General features: G+C 46.0%; 1 protein-coding gene across 6 annotated transcripts in view; it reads right to left on the reverse strand.

The window, feature by feature from the left end:
- The window catches only part of Stard13 (StAR related lipid transfer domain containing 13), a 394,637-nt gene that overhangs the window by 99,319 nt on the left and 275,324 nt on the right, over nt 1-19,994 (reverse strand). The window contains exon 1 of one of the 6 annotated variants that reach the window (XM_052754627.1): nt 986-1,006. The exons of the other annotated variants lie outside the window; for them this stretch is intronic. The gene's annotated coding sequence lies outside the window, so the exon portion shown is untranslated. Of the gene's footprint in view, nt 1-985; nt 1,007-19,994 lie in introns of those variants that run through there. 6 annotated transcript variants of the gene reach the window in all.

Here is a 19,994-nt window from a genome sequence, read left to right on the forward strand (position 1 = left end):
ATTTTTGTACAATGCATAAAACAGTTGTCTTCTAGGAGCTGGCGGAAGATAAATGATTCCAGATGCTGGACTGTGGCCATTTTCCCACACATGCTACAGAGCTTGACATCCATATTGGGCCATAACCCTGAGTGGTGTCTGCCTCCACCAGTTTACAGCCGGTGCCGCCGCTCCTGGCTTACACTAGCAAGCCAGCTCACACTCAAGTCCCTTTTTGCCCGTGTAGGTTAAAAGGGAAATGCCTTCTTTTTCCCTTTAGTAAAATGGTTCCAACACTCCTCCTCAGCACTTTTTCTTTGCTATTGAAGCCACTGTTTTAATCTCCCACTGGAGATTAGACAAATCCACGCCTAATAAAACACACGGCATCTGACACTGAATAAGAGCCATCAACCATCCAGAACCACACAGCCTAGCTTTGCCTGAAAACGAATACAGCAGGATTATTTCACCAGGCAGTTTGTGTTCTGCCTAAAGACCCAGAAACAGCTGCTTTCAAATAATAGTGTCACATCAACCGGATGATTCGGAAGGCCCGTCGGAAGTTTAAATGATCTGCTCGTACAACGAGCAGACCGATACAGAATGTTCTGTCGGCCCCATGAATCTAGAAAGTGAGCCCCTGCCGCACTAAACTGTATTGGAAAGATAAAAATCTTATTCTCAGTTCCAAAAGGTAAAACAAGGCAAGAGAGGAGGGAAGAAGAAAGGGGGTATGGGAAGGAGGGACACAAGCTGGAAAGACAGAAGTCCATGTCTGTAATCTGAGATCTGAAACATAAAGTAGATCGTTTTGCAGCCTTCAGATGTCTTTAAAATGAATAATGGGACCACAGGCGCTGCCTCAAGTTCTTGTCAAAAGAACGCTCTCCTCAGGTCAGTTCTACCCGAGAAGCAAACTTCGTACACCCGCAACAAATCTTGCAGCCCAGATAGGAAGCGACCTGTCTTCCCACCGCTCTCTTGCTAAGGAACACAAACTTACTTCTTTGGAAAATGTCCTTAGGCTGCGCTGTGCCTGTGGAACAAAACCTCTCTCTTCTTCATTTCCTTTTCTGCTGTCTTGGGAGCTGCTGCCCAGAAGCTGACAGATGGCTCCTCAGCCACTCACTGCTTCCTCTTCGTTATCTCTGCCAGCTAATATTTCCTCTGTGCTTAGCTGTTGTCTGTGAGACGGGCCCACATCACTCTAGCCTGATCAATGGAGTGCCTAGTTTGAGGTTGGTTTTGGCCCCGCCTTCCAGCTCTAACAGGGAAAAAAAAAAAATGAAAACTCACAGCTGGATTTTTTATAAATCTGCTCTTTTAAAACTGGCTCGGCAGCCCTGCACATACCAACGGGAAATGCTGCCAGTCTGTCCCAAGCCAAGAGTGCGTTCCTTATCCTAAGTCCCCTGCCATCGGCCAAGCAGGCACCTCACCTGACCAGTGACCAATCGCATTCAAGTTAGCCTAAAACATTACAGGAATAAGAAGAAGCATTTCAAACCAAGCTTACGTTTTTTTCCAAGTGTAGTGAGCCTCAAAAGATAATGAACACACCACACACACACACACACACACACACACACACACACACACACACACACGATGGAGTAACCTGTGGTACGTCCATATTGAGAAAAGACAATTCCAAAGATAAAATGGAAAAGGGGGAAAGACTAAAATAAAATCAGACATTACAACATTGATGCATATGTAATTTTCTATCCCAAATCCAAGTCACTGTTCACATGCAGTGTTTGCTGCTAATATTTACACTGTCAGTGAACTTGTTGGGTCAAGGGAATACATGGCCAGGTTAATTGCTAGCAGGTATAGTTAACAGGGGTGAATGTTATGAAATTGAGACTAAATATTTAAATTCTGTAGTAGTCCCCAGTCAGAAAACTTGAGTTAGTTTTTTTTTTTTTTTTCAAAACAAAAACAAAAAAAAACTTCTGTTTTGGGATTATAATCTAATTTCCTCTTTCCCTTTCCTCTCTCCTAAACCTTCATGGTCTCTTTCAAATTCATGGTCTGTTTTTCCTTAAGTGTTACATTTTGTGTGTGTGTGTGTGTGTGTGTAGTCCTAAACACACTAATACAGCTGCTCTGCTGGTATAATGTTACTTGTCTGTCTAGGCTGACCATTTGGTATTTATTGGGTAAGTACCAACTGAGACACATCTACAACACATCTTCCTCACCTAAGGCCAAGGAATCATTGTAGAAGAGGGGTCAGAAAGACTACAAGAGCCAGAGAACAGGGGGTTCGTTGTCAGAAGCTGCACCCACAACGTCTCATCAACACGGCTGCCTAAACATGAGCCAAAAAACAACAACAACAACAACAACAACAACAACAACAGACACGGTAACGTGGAAGGGAGGGCCTCAACCCGAGACAGAACTAGAGGAGACTCAAGAATGCCGGAGCAGTAAGCAGTCTTCCCCAGGGAAGAGCACCCCAGTCGGCTATGGAGTCTCAGTTTTAGTTCTCTGTGTCTGGGAACATGAAAGGCATGAAGTCATCGCCAGTGATCACACAGGCAACTGCAAGATTAAACGATGATGACAGAGTGCTTTCTTGTTACAATTCAACTTTCACATCGTCCTTTTCCAATAAGAGAATATTAAATCAATATAAACATTTCATCTGGCGGAGGATGGTAGCAAACTAAATATCACAGGCTGTGATAAGGAGAGGGAAAGATCAAGGGGTTCTGAGAATAACGTCAGGTCTCAATATTTGAATCCTACAGGGAGAGACTATACAGCAAACGCTGGGCACAGAGAGCAGTTCACAGTGAACTTAGGGTGTGCATGTGTGTATGCCGGGGACAACCACGGGTGCTGTTTCTTGGGCTCTGCCTACTTTTTTTTTCTTTTTTTCTTTTTTTAAGAAAAGGTCTCTCATTAGCCTGGAATCTCCCGAGTAGGCCAGGCTAGCTGGCTAATAGGTCTTAGGGTCCACCTGTCTCTACCTTCCCAGTGCTGGGATTAAAAACGGATACCACACCCAGATACTTTGATGTGGGTTCTGGGCTTGAACTCAGGTCCTCACACTTTCAAGGCCAGTACTTTTAACAACTGAGCTAGCTCCCTGTCCCTGAGCTGTAAAATTATGGTTCCTCAGTTTCTCTTCAACCGCACCCTATGGAATCCTAGAGCCACCATGTCATTTGTCTGGCGAGTCCATTACGGGCAGAGATACACAACCGGTGAATGGCGGACTAAACACTGGGTTCACAAGGGTTTCTGGCTTCAAGCGTTGGAGTGAGGATGATTGTGAGGACCTTGGCTTGAAACTGGAGTATCAGCTACTGCACGGTTCAGACTGTCTGAGGATCCGTGTAGATTCCGCAAATGTGGGTGGGGATCTGAATGCAGAATGGCTTCTTCACTGGAAAGAAAGAGGACAGATTTGTCCCCGGATCCCTGATCTGATCCAACTGTCTCCTCGGCCCAACCCCTCCCCTTTCCCACTTCCTCTTGGAGAAAGTCATCCAGCTGACAAGGGGCTGAGTCAAGAACCAGGGTGTTTGTAAACATCCCTTGAATGAAAACACATGGACCTTTTGGGTAAATGTCCCTAAATGGTGTTGCAAGCCCTTGCTTGTTGTGGCTAGCAAGAAGCGAGTTTCTGAATTAAGGGGTCCCTCCTACACGAGGGCTGTGGGCTGGGAATCTGGGCAGCTGTGTACTCCCGGAGAAGAGAAAGTAGAGGAGATGGGAGTTGCCTGCTGCCTACCCTGTGTGGTACCTCACCGCCTATACTGTGTTCTTGCCTAAAGACCTTGGGAAGCTCCCCACTTATTTTTATCAGGACTTCAAATGTGTGATCTTTTGCTCCTAATCTGAAGGGCTATCTAATCTGGGATAAGAGAGTGTTCCAAGAGATACCTCTTTACTGTTATAACGTACAAAGTACACATACTACTCACCACAGAGAATGGGTTGCTCCAGCTCTCTATAACATCCAGTCCACAAGGACATATGCAATATGCACTATCTGGGACAAGAGTTATTTCATATTTTAGTGTGTGTGTGTGTGTGTGTGTGTGTGTGTGTGTGTGTGTGTGTGTGTGTTTGTATGTGTGTGTGTTTTAATATATTTGTATATGTATATATATCTAACGAGATATCCTGGGGATGGGATCCAAGTCTAAATACAAATTTAATTTACGTCTCTTGTATGCATCATACACGTGACCTGTATTTTTATGTAACACTTTTGATAATTTTGTGCGGGAGACAAAGTTTCCTGGTATGGAACTTTCTACTTGGGATATCAGAGTGGCACTCGAAAACCTTCTGATTTTGGAATTTTGGGTTATGGATGTTAAAGTGCTGTCATTCAAAAGCAAGATATGAGGACACTGAGGGACAGACGGAGAGCAGAGTGGGCTTCCAGGAGGGACAGGAACTCTGATGGGGAGCAGGAGAATCCAGAAAATATCCATGTACTTCACATGCAAGGACGATCCAGAAGGAGGGACTGAGGCAAAGACACAGAAAGACACAGGAAGCAAGGCAAGCCCTGTGACACTGAACAAGTGACTTGTGATTTCTCTTCACTAGTGGATAATAACTTGGCCCTGGTAAGGCTGCTGCCCACATCCAGTGGGTCACTATATGGAAAATGCTTGAAACAGGTCTTGGTCTACACATCCAGTACCTGCTGTTCATCACATCAATGGCAACATCCTGGAAACATCCCTTAGGACCAAGAAGACTGGATTTGATTCAAGCTATAATTTTGAAAAGCCTGAGAGTTCTCTGTAGGACCCGCTGATTGCAGTTCTTGTCTGCAATCTTCAAGTGCCCAAGCACCTGCGATGTCACGTTGTTTAGTCTCAATTAGGGCGCGGAGCGCATCTAACCAAGCATCCCAAGTTTGCGACTCATTTTACAGATGGAATCTGTACTCCAGAGTGGGGTGTTACCGGCACTGCCCTTACCACCTCTCTGTCAGCACCCTCCCACCCCACAGCCAGAATTCTGAGCTTCAGAAACGGGTTTTGATTGGTGGAAGGCTTGACTACTGATCGTGTGCTGAGCAGAACTGGAGTATTCAAAAATACTGACTGGCTAAAAGCATTGTAATGTAAAAGTCTTGGTCACCATCAAGACCTTGTCTGAATCTCTTCATGGCCTCTGGCCAGCCCTGAGGTCCAAGGGACTCTGCTTGCCTGATGCGGCCTACTAGGGTAACAGAATCTGCCACTGGCATCTGGTGTCTGCCTCCAGCTGTGGCCGAAGCATCTGAAAGAAAAGCGAACAGCTGGGGCATCTTCAAGCCCGCACACAGTTCATAGGAACTGATTGGTATGTGTTTATTTATGAATTTACCAGTGCTGGTGATCGAGTCCAGACCTCATGTGGTCTGATCCTGAGCTACATCCGCACCCCCTGTTGCTTAAGGAATGTCTGTATCAGCCTGGGCATGGCAGCTCATGGGAAGCCGAGGCAGGATTGCCACAGGTTTCAAACCAGCAAACGCTTTGAAGTGAGTTAGTTTCAGGGCAGCCTGGGCTACAAAGTGGGTTCTAGGCCAGCCTACGCTACAGAGTGAGATCTCTGCGTCTGGAGGGATTTGGTCCTGTTTGGTGCCCGTGTGATTTGGTTGTGAGGTTCGGGAGGGGACAGCTGACCCTTACCACTTCTTCCTGGTTAGCTGGGTGTGAGCAGCAGCATCAGTTTAGCTCACTACTGTAGACAGAAAGGGTCCTGAGCCCCCAGGGCACTGAAGAAAGCCAGGAAAAGCTCCAGTTGACTTTGCCAGAGAGCCCAAAGGAAGATGTTAATTTAATCCCAACTAGATTTTTAGATACTAAGCAAGTAATTCGTGTATTAGAAATAAAACAAAACCTAGAAACATACTATACATTTCTGTTACAGTCTACGGACTTATACATGAGTACTGGTCAATTCATTCATTTCCCGAAGGTGACAGACTGCCCCTGCCTTGATTGCTCTCTCACAGCATCTTCTACTGTCACGTCATCCTTGTTCATGGTACGGAGACACCGAACTTAGGCAGCTAGATGCTGAGTTGCACCCCAGGCAAGCACCGACATGCTCATTTCCATGGGTCCTGCATGAAGGGCAGGAGGGTGGGAGCGCATAGGAGGGCTCGGGGACTTTCCATAGTCTCCAGGGTCATGAATGCCATCTTCAGGTTGCAGCTTGTGGTTCTTGGGACCTCAAAACAAGATGTATTCCTACACACATCAGTAGCATGCCATGTGTTTCAGGGAATGTTCAGAACCAAGCAAAGCCATGACAACAGAGTGTTCAAAACACCAGCTCCCTAGATCCCACTGCCCATGTTTTACACTCTTCAACTCATAAAACAAGCTATTCTGCTCTCCCTATTACTAAATTTCTTTCTTTTGGGGGGAAAAAAGAAGACTGTTCTGTAAAATTAAAAAAAAAAAGCACTTTGTTTAAAGTGTTACTTAAGAGGGAAAGTTTAGTGGCTGGAGAAGTGGCCCAGTAGGAAAAGTGCATGCCCTGCAATCATGAGGACCTGAGTTCGGATCCCAGTACCCACATGGAAGGTAGGCACAGTGGCACACACCTGTAACACCAGCACTGGTTTGGGAGATGGTGCAGGTAGACACCGGAGGATTCTAGGCCCTTGCTGTGTAGCTGGGCTAGCCAACATGGTCGGCTCCGGGTTCGGTGAGAGACCCTGTCTCAGAAAGCAAGATGAAGAAAAATAAAGAAGGGTGCTCATCGCCAACCTCTGTGCCAGTGTGTACATACACATGTGTGCACACAGGTGAGCTCACCTCTTCCAGCCCTCCTGCCCCCCCACATACAATGGAAAGTTTTGTAAAACCATCTATCCTTATCCCCACTATGTTCTTATTTTGAGGTGAATCAAGGTGATGCATTTGGCTACTTGCATTACAGACTATGATTTCCAAATTTCCTTTTTTCTCAAAAGAGCCCACAAGGAAAATCAGAAGTGCACATCTGCTGTAGGAGGGTCCTGGAGTGAACTGGGGTGTAACTGCGGCTGTACATGGAGGCCGTGTGGAAGGACCTCATTCTGCAGCAGGTATGGCTTAGAAATGTCAGCACTGTTCTGTATCTCTGAAGGATGGTCCATCGGACACACATGCTTTCTACTGTAATATGTGTAAAATTCCACAAGTTACACAATGCAGGCTGGCTTATATTAACCAAGAAGAAGAAAAGAGAGAAATGTGAAAATAATTTTGTCAGTTAGAAGTCAACTGCCTTGGGAAATGGCCTGGTGTCTTAGTGGGCTTTCTGTTGTCGTGATAAAATGCCACGATGAAAAACAACTTGGGGAGGAAAGGGTTTATTTCATCTTACAGCTTTTAAGTCCGTTACTGAGGGAAGACAGGGCAGGAACCTGGAGGCAGGAGCTGGAGCAGAGGCCGTGGAGGAGTGCTGCTTACTGGCTGGCTCCCATGAATTGCTTAGCATGCTTTCTCATACACTCCAGGACCACCTGCACAGAGGTAACTCTGCCCACAGTGGGCTGGACCCTCCCATCGGTCATCAATCAAAAAACACAGCATAGGCCAATCTGATGCGAGTATTTCCTCAACTGAGGTTTCTCCTTCCCACATGACTCTGGCTTGTAAACTAGCCAGTATGTAAGGAAAGTGAGAAATGAAATACTGTGGTACAAGAGTGATTTCATGGGGCTGGAGAGATGGCTCAGCGGTTAAGAACACTGGCTGCTCTTCCAGAGGACCTGGGTTTGGCTCCCAGTTCCCACTTGATGGCTCACAACTGTCTGTAACTCCAGTTCCAAGGGATCTGATGCCCTCTTCTGGCCTCCTTAGGCATTGCATGCAGGTGATGCACATACATATACACAAACACTCATTACACATGAAATTAAATTAAATATATTTTTTCAATTAAAAAAGACCGCAAATTATATATGATTTAAAAAAAGAGAGACTGTCCATCAAGTCAACATCTCTTTCACAAATCTGGTGCTCCACAGAGCTGGCTTTTTGTTTCTATTGGCTGCCTCACAGTAGGGAACGCACTTGAAGCTCTGGCATTCGGCCACCCAGCCAGGGAAAGTCCATGGTGAGGCAGAAAGTGTAGATTCCCTGCCTGGGCAAGCTAGCGTCATGCACAGTGTTTGTGGCAGTGAGACAGGATCATCCCCTCCTGAAACCTGGACCCTTTCCTTTAGGTATGCTTACCCCAGTTCTAACCCTGTCTGCTCCTCATCTCCCCTACTGCCTAGTCACCCAGGACTTGCAAGAATCAGATTTTATATTCTTTTAAGATTTCAGTTGTGATATCTTTTACATTGGGCAGAGAAATTCCGAATTCCTGCTATGACACCAAGCACAGGGCCCGCTCTAATTAACATGCTAATAGACCCCAACAACAAAGCTTCAGTTAAGAAGGAACAAAGCCTCTGATCACATGACACAGGATGTTCCATGTGCAAGCCAGGCCATTTCCACTGTTGGGAACACTGACTGACTTATTGCTTCACCCGATTTCCTAAGAACCCTTGACTTTTGACTTCTGGTTCAGGGTTAGCCTCAAGCACTGGATTGTGCAAAGAAGTTTCTAGATCTTTTACAATTCACCTTTAAATTTGGAGAAGCCTACAGATCCCATAAAAGATTCTGAAACTTGAGCAAAACATTTTTTTTTTTTTAGAATCTCACAAACAAAAAAGCACATTCCTCACTTTGGGGTTTATATTTGGCTGCTTTCTAACAATAGCGCTCCCTGATTTGATTGAAACCAACTTGAAAATCAAAGTTGGAGGCATGTACATACAATGGATCTAGGAATCCCAGGCTCCTGAAACTTGTGTTTCTTATTTAGCTGTGAAGCGTGGGTGGCCATGAGCATTCCTGGCAGCTATAAGGCATTTGCTAATGTATTTGACTTCAGCGTTGTTAATCACACTTATCAGCACAGGCAAGCTGCACTGGCCGCAGAAGATTAGCTTCTCTCCTGTAACGCCCCAGCAGTTCAAAGGCAGAATACCAGCGCTGAGTGACAGCAACATCTGCACGCTCCCACGACCCTTCGGCGACTTCAGAACTCACCGCAAGCCTTAGCTTTTCTTTTCCATGACTTTACACACACTCCTTTCTTCTGTTACAATGGCTAAGGCCAGGAAGTTGGCAAACTTTTAACATGAGTGGTGCATCTAAACACTGCAGAGGTACTGAGTCCTGAGGTGGCCCTAGCAGTAAGAGTCAGGGTCAGCGGCCTGCTCTGAGAAGTAGGAACCTCCAGCAGGGCAGAGCTTCCTTTGCAGGGAAACAAGACCACTGGAAAACCTTTTGGAAGCATTAGGTTTCAACTGTGGACTTTTCCCTTAAGGCATACAGACTATTGCTTCTTGCAAAGCAGTATTGTTTATCAGAACATGAAAACACTTTGCCCACCTCAGAGGTGAATGGGAAGGGAATACAACTGCACAGTGAGTGTGCTGGGAAAGAAAAGGACCCTCAGAGCTGCACCTGCTGGTCTGAGCGCAGACTCTTGCTTGTGTTAAAGGATTCCCAGGCTCAAGGCATGACCTATTTATCCCAGCCCATCCTAGCTCCACTAGACATGGTTTGGATCAGTGTCCCCAAAGATTTGCATATTAAAGTTTTGGTCTTATCTGGTAGCACTACTGGGAGATGATGGGACTTTTGAGAGGTGTGGCCTAGTTGGGGGAAGTTACATCATTGGGGACACACCTTTGAAGGGGATGCTGTGGCTCTGGTCCTTCCCTCTTTCTCTTTTGTGCCTCTCATGTTTCATGAGGAGAGAGCAGCTTGCTCCAAAAGCAGTGGATCTACCTGAAGAGAAACTTGCAAGGCTGTGAGACACAAAGCAACCTTTTTTCTTTGTAAGCCGATCATCTCTGGTATTTCACGACAGTAATGGAGAACCGACTACTACAGCTAATGTTTACTTTACCGCTTCAAAGCCAGCAAGGGTTCATCTATTCCAATCCTTAGCCTAATCAAAGTAGCCATCTATGGCATCCTACCTATTCTTTCACTTTGTGAATTAATTACTTGTGGAACCAAACCTGACGGGCACTTTACTTTTGAACCATGGATGCAGTCAGAGGTTAAGCCATGACCTCACAGTGCCCATCACAGTTGGGGTTAGTTTCATCATGGGGAGACATGACTAGGACATACATCAGATACGATTTAGGAGTTATTGGAGGGGAAGACTATGGGAAGAAGAGGCATCCCCCCCCCCAACTGTCTTAAATAAGAGCTAGACTATGATTTCTCTTACTAAATCACACGTGCACCAGCCACCAGGGCTGGAGTACATAGCTTTTTAGGGCCAAGAATGTGGCTGATTGTATTTGACCACTCTCCACCTACCCTGTGGCCTTTGAAATCGGAAAAGCTCTCTCCTATAGACCCAGGTCACTGTTTCTGATGACATCTGCAAACTGGATAGTGACTTGCCACTTCAGGAGCCAGGTACAGAGGAAGGCAAGCTGGGGACCTTCCCACTTCCGTCATTCTTGTCACTCAGGGTATGAGAGCCTCCAGTCTCCGCTGCTTGGCTCCCAACACTTTGGCACATCCAAACATTTTATGTATCAATCTAAGCAAAGACCAGAGTCTTCATTTCCGAGCAAGAAGCCAGACGACTGCTGTGACACCTCTGTATACATGGAACCAGACAGTGGCTCTCACAAGAGACCCAGGCTCACAGCTTTGCAAGCTGAGAAGGACTGTGCCCTCACTGCTGGCCTGGGTTACTGGGCCATGCAAGCCAAGATGTACCCTCTGACAAAAAATGAGGAGGGTGCTGTCTCTGTGTTGTCAATGGTAAACAACCTTGTAAAAATAAATAAACAAACCTGTATATATCGATCAATATAATTATAAACCAAACACTAATTTTAAAAAAGATTGACTTATTTCTATTTTACGTGTCTGAGTGTTCTGCCTATATTATGTAAGTGCACTGGGTATGTACCATGGAGGCTAGAAGGGAGTGCTGGATCTCCTAGAACTGGAGTTACAGACCACTGTAAGCTGCCATGTGGGTGCTGGGAATGGAACCCTGGTTCTCTGCAAGAACAGCCAGTGCTCTTAACCACTGAGCCACCTCTCCAGTCTCCTATTAAATTCCTTAATACAGCGTTTTTGAGAAAATTATGATCTCAGAAACTGTTAGCAAGGGAACGCACTGTTCTTAGCTTTGCTCTCTCACATGCTGAGAGCTATGTCCCCATCTCCTTATTCAGCTGTGAACAGCAAAGACGTCCTGGCCACGCTGTAACATGAAGAGCACTCACAGCGAGTGCCTGGAGTTACCGACTCACAGGACGGTAAACAGCGGTGGCCGGGTGCTCAGGAGACTGGGAAACGGGAAGTTGTTTGATGGGTATGGAATTTCAGGTTTATAAGACAAAGAGTTCTGGAGACTCTTGCACAAGAATGTGGATTTATTTACCAGCACTGAAAAGCACAGTTAGACATGCTGGAGTTGGAGCCGGAGTGATGGCTCCGCAGTTAAGAGCACTGGCTGCCCTTGCAGAGGTCCTGGGTTCAGTTTGCAGCACCCACGTGGTAGCTCACAACCATCTGTAACTCCAGTTCTCAGGGATCCAACTCCCTCTCTGGCCTTCATGAGCACTGCACGCACATGTTGCACAGACTTACACACAAATAAAATAAAACTCAATCTTTACGAGAATATGGTGGAGATGATTTTCTGTTACCTGTATTTTGCTGCAACTAATAAAAATTTTAAGTGGTTTCAAGACAGAAATCAAAGACCAGACCCTTCTGGGTTCCAGACCGTAAACCCCACATGAGCATCGCATTTGTGTAGAGGGAGCCAGCCCATAATATTAACAGATGCAGAACATTTCCAGGGCATTTTCCGCTGCCCTTTTCTGGTCCCACTTCTGTTCTTTCCTATCGTGTTCCTGCTTCGAGTGTCTTCATAGATCTGTATTAAAGATAAGGAAAGAAGAAGGCAGCATCTGTACTGTCTCCCTACATAAATAGCAAGGCCCTAAAAATTCTCAGCCAGTTGAAATTCTTAGCAACCAGCAGAATGTTCAGCTCTCCTCTTTGGTAACAGATAACACCACAGAGAAAATGCCTTTGGTACTCCAAAGAAACACAGCCCCTAGTCAATCTGCTATAATTTGTTCCTTGTTCCCAGGCTGACTCTTCCTGAGATGGGGATTAATTTCATGTTGGTCACTGGCCTGTGAAACACTGATAAATTAAATGATTGGTAAATACAATAACTTTCATAGGAAATAGGGCATAGGAAACCATTTTCTACTTGGGAGTACTAGAGAATTTCATTTCTGAAAACAGACCATAGATTAATTAAGTTCAGATCTGATAGCTTTAAAAAAAAAGCTTGGTGGCAGTCATCCAGCGCGTCCTCGATTATCCAGCACTTACTGGCAGTCCTGAGAGTCTGGAGCAAGATACTGAAAGTTATCTGAGGACAGAAGTTCAGACAGTGCCTGGCAACACTGAGCTCTGCCTCTGCCTCCTCCGCTGTGGTGCTGCAGGTTGCTATCATAAAACACAGGTGAAGACAACTTGGAGACATTTCAGAAGCTCATCTGTGGTGCGTGTCTTTCAAAACTCTATCTAGACAAGTTCCAAGTGTGGCTCTCGGCCTCACTGCCTGTGCTCATATCTGGCCTTCACCACCGTGGGCAACGTTCCCCGAGTATCTCCTGGAAAGTGGGGAGAGCAGTAACACTTACATCATGTAAGTAGGAATGAATGAGTTCACACATCTACGCACTTCGAAGTGCACCCGGGGATATCGGATGGTCACTAAATGTGGACCAGTATTTTCCTTAGAGTTAAGAGTTTTCTAGATTTCACATCCACTCAGTGATGTCCACAGAGACAGCGGAGCCAAAATGCCCTGCATAGGCTTGGTTGAACCCATCACATTTTCCCATTCTAGGATCCAAAGTACATTTGGGTTCCTGGTAAGGAGAGGAAAGTTAACACTTACATATGATAACATATAAGGTGCTAAGGCAGGGGAAGTTGGTTGACCAGTTGTCTGAACATAACTCAGAAACTGTGGGTGGAAACATAGATAGGAAATATTGTTTGTTCCTCGGGTGGAGATAATGCTGGGAACTTTCTAGGTTTTCATATCAGTTTTTACAGACTTCTATGGTATCTTCTTTCTCTGACTTAGATCAGTCAGAAAATGTTACAGTATAGCTTGGTCCATCTTAGTCCCTTCACAGTGTCATAGCGTTATCAAACTTGGAAAGACTTGGGGGTTACAACCTGTGCCCAAGTCAGCTTCAGCCACCTAGCCTCAATGGGTCAATTAAAAGAGCTAAATTAAAAGTAGACGGCAGAAAAAGGGAAGACTTATTCAACGTGATCACACTGGGAAAAGAGACAAAGAAATCCAGAGCATCCCTCAAGTTCATCCTGGAGCGAGATCACAGTTTAAACAGAGTCCAGGAATAAGTACATCTGAGTGGTTTCGGTCACCACTCTGACGGTGTGGTCCCGTCACCGCCGACCCATCCTTATCTGGGCTCCAGTCTCATCCTGTGTGAAATCTGTTTCAGGAAGGTAAGTCCCCCTCTGGTAGAGGCCTTTTTCTTCTCCCATCAGGAAATTCCTGGGGACATTCCCATTTGTTCTGGATACCATTGCTTCAATAGTCAGAGCGAGAGACACAAATGTCTCTCTAGACAGTCTTCATCTCTTCCTAGCCTCCTGTGGTTGTGGAAGGAGACTTCACCTTAGCAGCCTCCATAGGAGTGGGATGGGACAGGACAGTCACACGCAGGCCCTTAGATCCTCTGCCTGGACGTGCACTCAGTCACTTCTAGTTTTCATTGTTCAGAGAGTCACAGGGCCGTCCCTAACACCAGTATCACCTCAGACTAAGGAAAACTGTAATGGATCTAGCTTGACTGTAATTTTGCTCCTTCAGAAATCAACAGTTCCGTGGACAGTAATACATTGCACGTAAATGTAAAACACCATCCTATTTGTCCATTTCTTTTATTATTATTTTTTATTTTTTTAAACATTTTTTTAAAGATTTATTTATTTATTATGTATACAGTATTCTGTTTGAGTGTATCCCTGCAGGCCAGAAGAGGGCGCCAGATCTCATTACAGATGGTTGTGAGCCACCATGTGGTTGCTGGGAATTGAACTCAGGACCTCTGGAAGAACAGCCAGTGCTCTTAACCTCTGAGACATCTCTCCAGCCCCTGTCCATTTCTTTTAAACCTGTCTTTCTGAGTTAAGTGTAAATATGTAGCTTACTGGACCTATGAATTTTCAGTTAGACAGCTGCTCAAGCTATCGGCTATGATTTGATCCAGTGTTCTCCAAACTTCATTTGTTTGAAACTTGATCCCCAGCATAGCTCTGGGAGACGGAAGGTGTGGAGGTGAAGGGGTGTACTAATCCACCAGTGAGCCCTCCCTCGGGTTAGCTGGTCATCACAGGATTGGCTCTGTTGAAAAAGTGAGTCTTTCCTATCATGCTTGCTCTACCTAGCTATCTGTGATCCCTCAAGAGTGGCCTCACCAGAAACGCACCAGCTTCACGTGGAGCCAGGGTCAAATGGGCTATCATCACGTGGGTCAGTGTAACATGGGGCCATCCGAAGAGAAACAAAGGAACTTGCTCTCTCACTTGCATGTGAGGTTACAGAGAAAAGGCAGCTGCCTGTGAACCAGGAAGGAGACCCTCACTAGAACTCTAACAGTTTGACTCCCCAGCTCAGTCTTCCAGCCATCAAGGCTGTGAGAAAATACATTTAGGGGCTGGTGAGATGTCTTAGTGGTTAAGAGCACTGGTTGCCCTTGCAGAGGATCTGGGTTCAGTTCCCGGCATCCGTATGGTTGCCCACTACCATCTGTAACTCCAGTTTCAGGGGATCTGACGCCCTCTTCTGGGCTCCTCAGAGCCTAGGCACACATATGGCACACACACAGGCTTACATGAAGGCAAATATGCAAACACATAAAATAGAAATAAAATAAAGAGGATGGCCTTTGATGCATCCAGTGCCAGCATTCCATAATCTAAACAACTTTATCAGCAGCAGAATTGCTTGAAATCCTTATTCTTCCCCAATACTAAGAAAAAAACATTCCATTCTAAATTCTAGGTATGGTTGAAATCACAACTACCACAACTGTTTAAACAGTTAAATGTAAGCCCTTAAAATCATGTTACATTTGAAATGGTGGTGGAGGAAGAAGGACTTGGGGAAAATGTGGGTGTTAGATACAGACTTTGACCCTATAGATGTGTGGGCTGGAGAGACGGCTCAGAGGTTTAGGAGCACTGGCTGCTCTCCCAGAAGACCTGGGCATTCTCCCTCAAGCTGTGCTCTTCCAGAGGACTTGAGTTCAGTTTCTAGCACACACACGGGACAGCTCACAACTGCCTGTGATTCCAGCTCCAGGAGATCCTATGCCCTCTTCTGGCCTCCCAGGGCACCTGCACACAGATAACACACACACACACACACACACACACACACACACACACACACACACACACACACTGAGAAAAGATGAGATGTGACACCTTTCCCTGACTATTTTGCCAAGGATAAGCACTCCAAGGAATAGCAATCAACTTCAAAGAAACCTTCCCTAACTGCCAGGATACAGAGGACACAGTGAAGATAATTACTTGGCAGAATATACCATAATAGGGTGTGTGGAGTCCAAGGCCCCTCAGCAAAGAAACAGGCCCTTCATAAGTTAACTTTATGATACTTTGAATGTACAGTAGTGAAACAGCATTTACTATTGTGTGGTGGTGGTGGAGTTCTGTAAAGGGAAAAAAAGATTCGATTTGGACGTGTGAGGCTAGGAAGGATTTTGCCGGGTGGGTGAGAGGTGGGAGGTGGAGTTACTCAGGCAAAGGGAACACGGAAGTGAGGTACAGCAGCATGAAGACCCAGGGAGTGCTCAGGGAATGCACTGCATGCTGGGTGGATTTCAGGCTTTGGGGAAGGTGGGGCTGTCTCCACACACTGATTCCTCACAAATTCTTGACAGGACTTTTTTTTTTATTTTTTGAGGTGAATCATTTAAACTGGTTGTTCCGTATCCGGACCACAAATCTATTAAAATAGCAGGCATTTCAAATTCTTCTAGAAGATTTTCTTTTTTGGTCAAAATGAATTAACAATACAGTTGATTTGAAACTATAAGGGGAAGTTAAAATAAATTTGCTTTTGTGAAATAAGACTCTTTATTGATCTATATGGATTCTCTAGCGAAAGTCTCTATTTCAATGAACAATTGCATGAAGCCAGAGAGAAGGCTCGGAGGGGAGGGGCGTTTGTTGCCAAGACTGAAAACCTGAGCTCCGCCCCTGGGACCCACATGGTGGAAGGAGAGAACCGACTCCTGCAAGCTGCCCTCTGACCTCCACACGCTACAATCTGAGACACACAGTCACCAAAACACATAGCCCCACAAATAAAAGCAAAAGTAAATAAAGTGTAGGCAGAAGTTGACAATCAGGTCATGATCTGCCAAAGGCAAATATGAATTTGATTCCAGTCATTGCTATTTCCGTGATCTTTAAATTAAATGCCAACAGAGAACATATTTCTGCAATTGCCTAGTTCTCTGGGCCATACCAAGGTCCAAAGCATTTGAATGTGAGATTTCAACAGTTCTGCTGCCTGTCCACTAGAGGCCTGTGAAGAGCTTCCCCCTAAGCCCGAGTCTCATAACCGAATGGACTGAACAAAAACAAGTAAGAAATATTGATTCAGTACTGATAAGTCAGATCGAATTTACATGTAACCTCATGGTCAGGGCCATACTCGTGAACAAAACAAACAAAATCCAATACTCTTTCAAAACTCCACAACACTGAATTGTAAACCTTACAAAATGGAGAGAAGAAGAAAAAGAAGAAGAAGAAGGCAGTGTCGAAAATTTGAGTTTCGAAAGGTTCAGCCACAATCCCAGAAGGCTGCCAGGCTCTGGCAAACTTTGATTAAGCAGACATATGTGCCGATTGGCAAAATGGCTGGAATAAGAATCGCTTGTAGCCTATATGACTTTCCAGGTCCTCCAGTACTTTCTGGATACAAAAGGCACACAAGGGAGAGCCGTGGGCAGGAAAGTAAACAGCGTAGTAATTTAAGACAGATGGGCTGGGAAGGGACTTCTTAAACAGTGACAGTATGGCAGTACACAGAGCTCAGTGAGCTATGACACAGGCGTGCCAAGGAGACATGGACGGAGCAGGCCCTAAGGTGTACTGGAGCGATTGCAGGCGGGGACCGGGTGACTGAGACAAAGTGTGCCCTGTGTTTGACATGTGAGCGGAGCTGCTGGACTGCGCATACAGGGAAAATTACTAGAGGCAATGAGGTGCCCTGTGACAGTCTGCAGGCAGCCGTGGCTCCGCCCTCCCCAAACAGGGCATTCTTAGTGCCTCCTCAGACAAACAAAACAAAAACATCAGGACTCCCTGAAGCACAAGCGCACACACTGCTGGGGGTCAGTTTGCAGAAGCGGCCTGCTTTCCACTAGGTCCAGCTAATTAGCCAGAGAGTTGGACAGAGTGGAAAGAAAGAGCCTCTTGTTTGGAGAACCTGTGAAAATGTCCCCTCAGAAGCCTGTAACTTTCCCTACAGCTCACCCTGGCCCTGAGGACAAGTGAGTGCCATCCACACACACAGCCCACATTCAAAAGGCAGTTAATTCTCTTTGTTGTCCCCGGGAGTTAAGGCCTAATGGGTTTACAATGTGCAAGCTCTTTTGGAGAGTGGCTGGGTAGCTGTTTGCTGCCAGAGTCAGAGCAGAGACAAACCCAAATGAATCCCACAGCTGTTGAGGTGACTCTGCCTGTACCCAAGGGGAGCAGCACTCACCTCAGGCATTGGGAAGTGTGGTGAGACTTAATGGGATCTGGAAGTGAATGTGGGATTATTTGGAGCCCTTGCATGGCTGGTTCCATGAAGAACCCACTGAGGCCTTCCTTCATTCTTCAGTGAAGACTGTGGCAAGAATCCACTGAGTCTCAGTGCCCTCAAATCAATCTCAGGTGAGAAAAGCCAGCATTGTTGTGTTGTCAGTCAGTCTTACTGTCAAGGTTGTAACCCCCACACCCCAATCTCAAACATCTCAGTGTGGGCAGGAAAAAGCCCGGGTAACGTACGTACATCTTACCTTGGCAGAAAGGAGACACGGGTGTGGCCCATCTAGTGGAACTACATTGAAGACTCATTGTGGTAACTGTCAACAGCCTGCGCTACCTTTAGCATCACCCTTTCTGCCTTCTCTTCTCATTTCAGAAAAACAACAACAACAACAACAACAACAAAAACCCCTTCATTTTAAACCCAGTCACTCTGATATTCCACGCTCTTGAGAGTAGAGATTTCACAATCTCCTTTTAAAGCCATGGCCACTGTTTTCCCCCGTTTCAACATCCTTCCGGTCAAGGGCTGTCCTTTGATGCACAGAATTCCCTTTTGCTGACATCTCAGCCTATTTCCTGCTACCCTCATGTGGATTCATCTGCGAGCTGCATTATCTCCTCTCAAAGGCGGTGTATTTAGTCCATTAGGACGGCCAAGGTCAGCCCCCGCTCGTTTGTATCTGAATGGTTAGTTTCTCCAGCTCACAGAAAGTCCTCTTAAGTGCTGCCCATGTGCCCACTAGGCATCCACCGTGGAGCACAGGTCTCACTTACAGCACAGCTGTGTGAAGCTTGACTCTGGCAAAGGAGATCTTAGAAAGAATTTCAGAACCCCAGAGGGCTAACACAGGCAAACTCTTAATTCCATGGGCATTTAAGGAAGAGGGAAAACACACACACACACACACACACACACACACACACACACACACACACACACACACACACACACAAACCTCTGTTTATTTCCTACGGGAGAGGCTGCAACACGATTTGGAAATAAGAGTGAACTTGAGCTATCTGGAGGATGAGCTATGGCTTTGCAATGGAAGGACTTTCATCCCAAGGACACCTTGACCGGCCACCCTAACCATACAAGGCTGTGAGAATTTATCTCAGGTGAAGGATGAACTCAATAGCATTGGGCCAGGGACAGGACCGGGAGCCCAGCAGCCCCCTGCTGTCCCTAGGGAGGAAGGACGATACTCAGAGGGCGGGGCCAGCCTCGTTGGTAGCACAATACTCGTGAACAGGGGAGCCAAGGCTCAGGGGAGCAACAGGGACAGCGGCTGGGAGCCGAAGATCTACAGAGCCCTCACGGGACTCCCCCTGGCTGGCTCTGCTGCCCAGTGTTAGGACATTGGAAGGCTGGCCTTTGTGTGTTGGAGACTGGAGAAGGGAAGACATGGGGAGAATGCCTCCTGGAACTTGAACATCTTGATTTAAAGACGTTCACCATAGAGAACTCTCACTATCCTCTCTCTCTCTCTCTCTCTCTCTCTCTCTCTCTCTCTCTCTCTCTCTCTCCCCCATTTGTAACTGAACTCTAAATGGGCCCACGTAGAAAGGGAAGTGATTCATTCCTTAGACTTTCCCTGGCCACATGACCACATGGCTCTTTTTTTGTTTTGTTTTGTTTTTTATTGGTTTTCTGAGACAGGGTTTCTCTGTAGCTTTGCACCTTTCCTGGAACTCGCTTGGTAGCCCACGCTGGCCTCGAACTCACAGAGGTCTGCCTGGCTCTGCCTCCCGAGTGCTGGAATTAAAGGCGTGCGCCACCACCACCCGGCTACATGGCTCTTTGACTCCTAACCCTAGTATTATTTCTCTGACTTTTTTTGAGATTTCTTTATTTTCTTTAATTTCTTTATTGAGATGACTCAGGGTCACCTCAGTACAGCAGGTCACCCAGCATGACTTCCGAGACCCTCACGGAGGATGAACAGTCAACAGAAAAAAGATGAACAACGACCACACCAAATCGTTAGAGTAAGATTACACCGCCTCTGTGCTCACTTCTGAACTGTTCCCTTTCACTGTTTCCAGCCTGCAGTTAGCCAACTGAGTCCAAGCAAT

The sequence above is a fragment of the Peromyscus californicus genome, unplaced genomic scaffold (genome assembly GCF_007827085.1).
Source record: "Peromyscus californicus insignis strain IS unplaced genomic scaffold, ASM782708v3 Scaffold_2__1_contigs__length_46816999, whole genome shotgun sequence".
Taxonomy (NCBI): domain Eukaryota; kingdom Metazoa; phylum Chordata; class Mammalia; order Rodentia; family Cricetidae; genus Peromyscus; species Peromyscus californicus.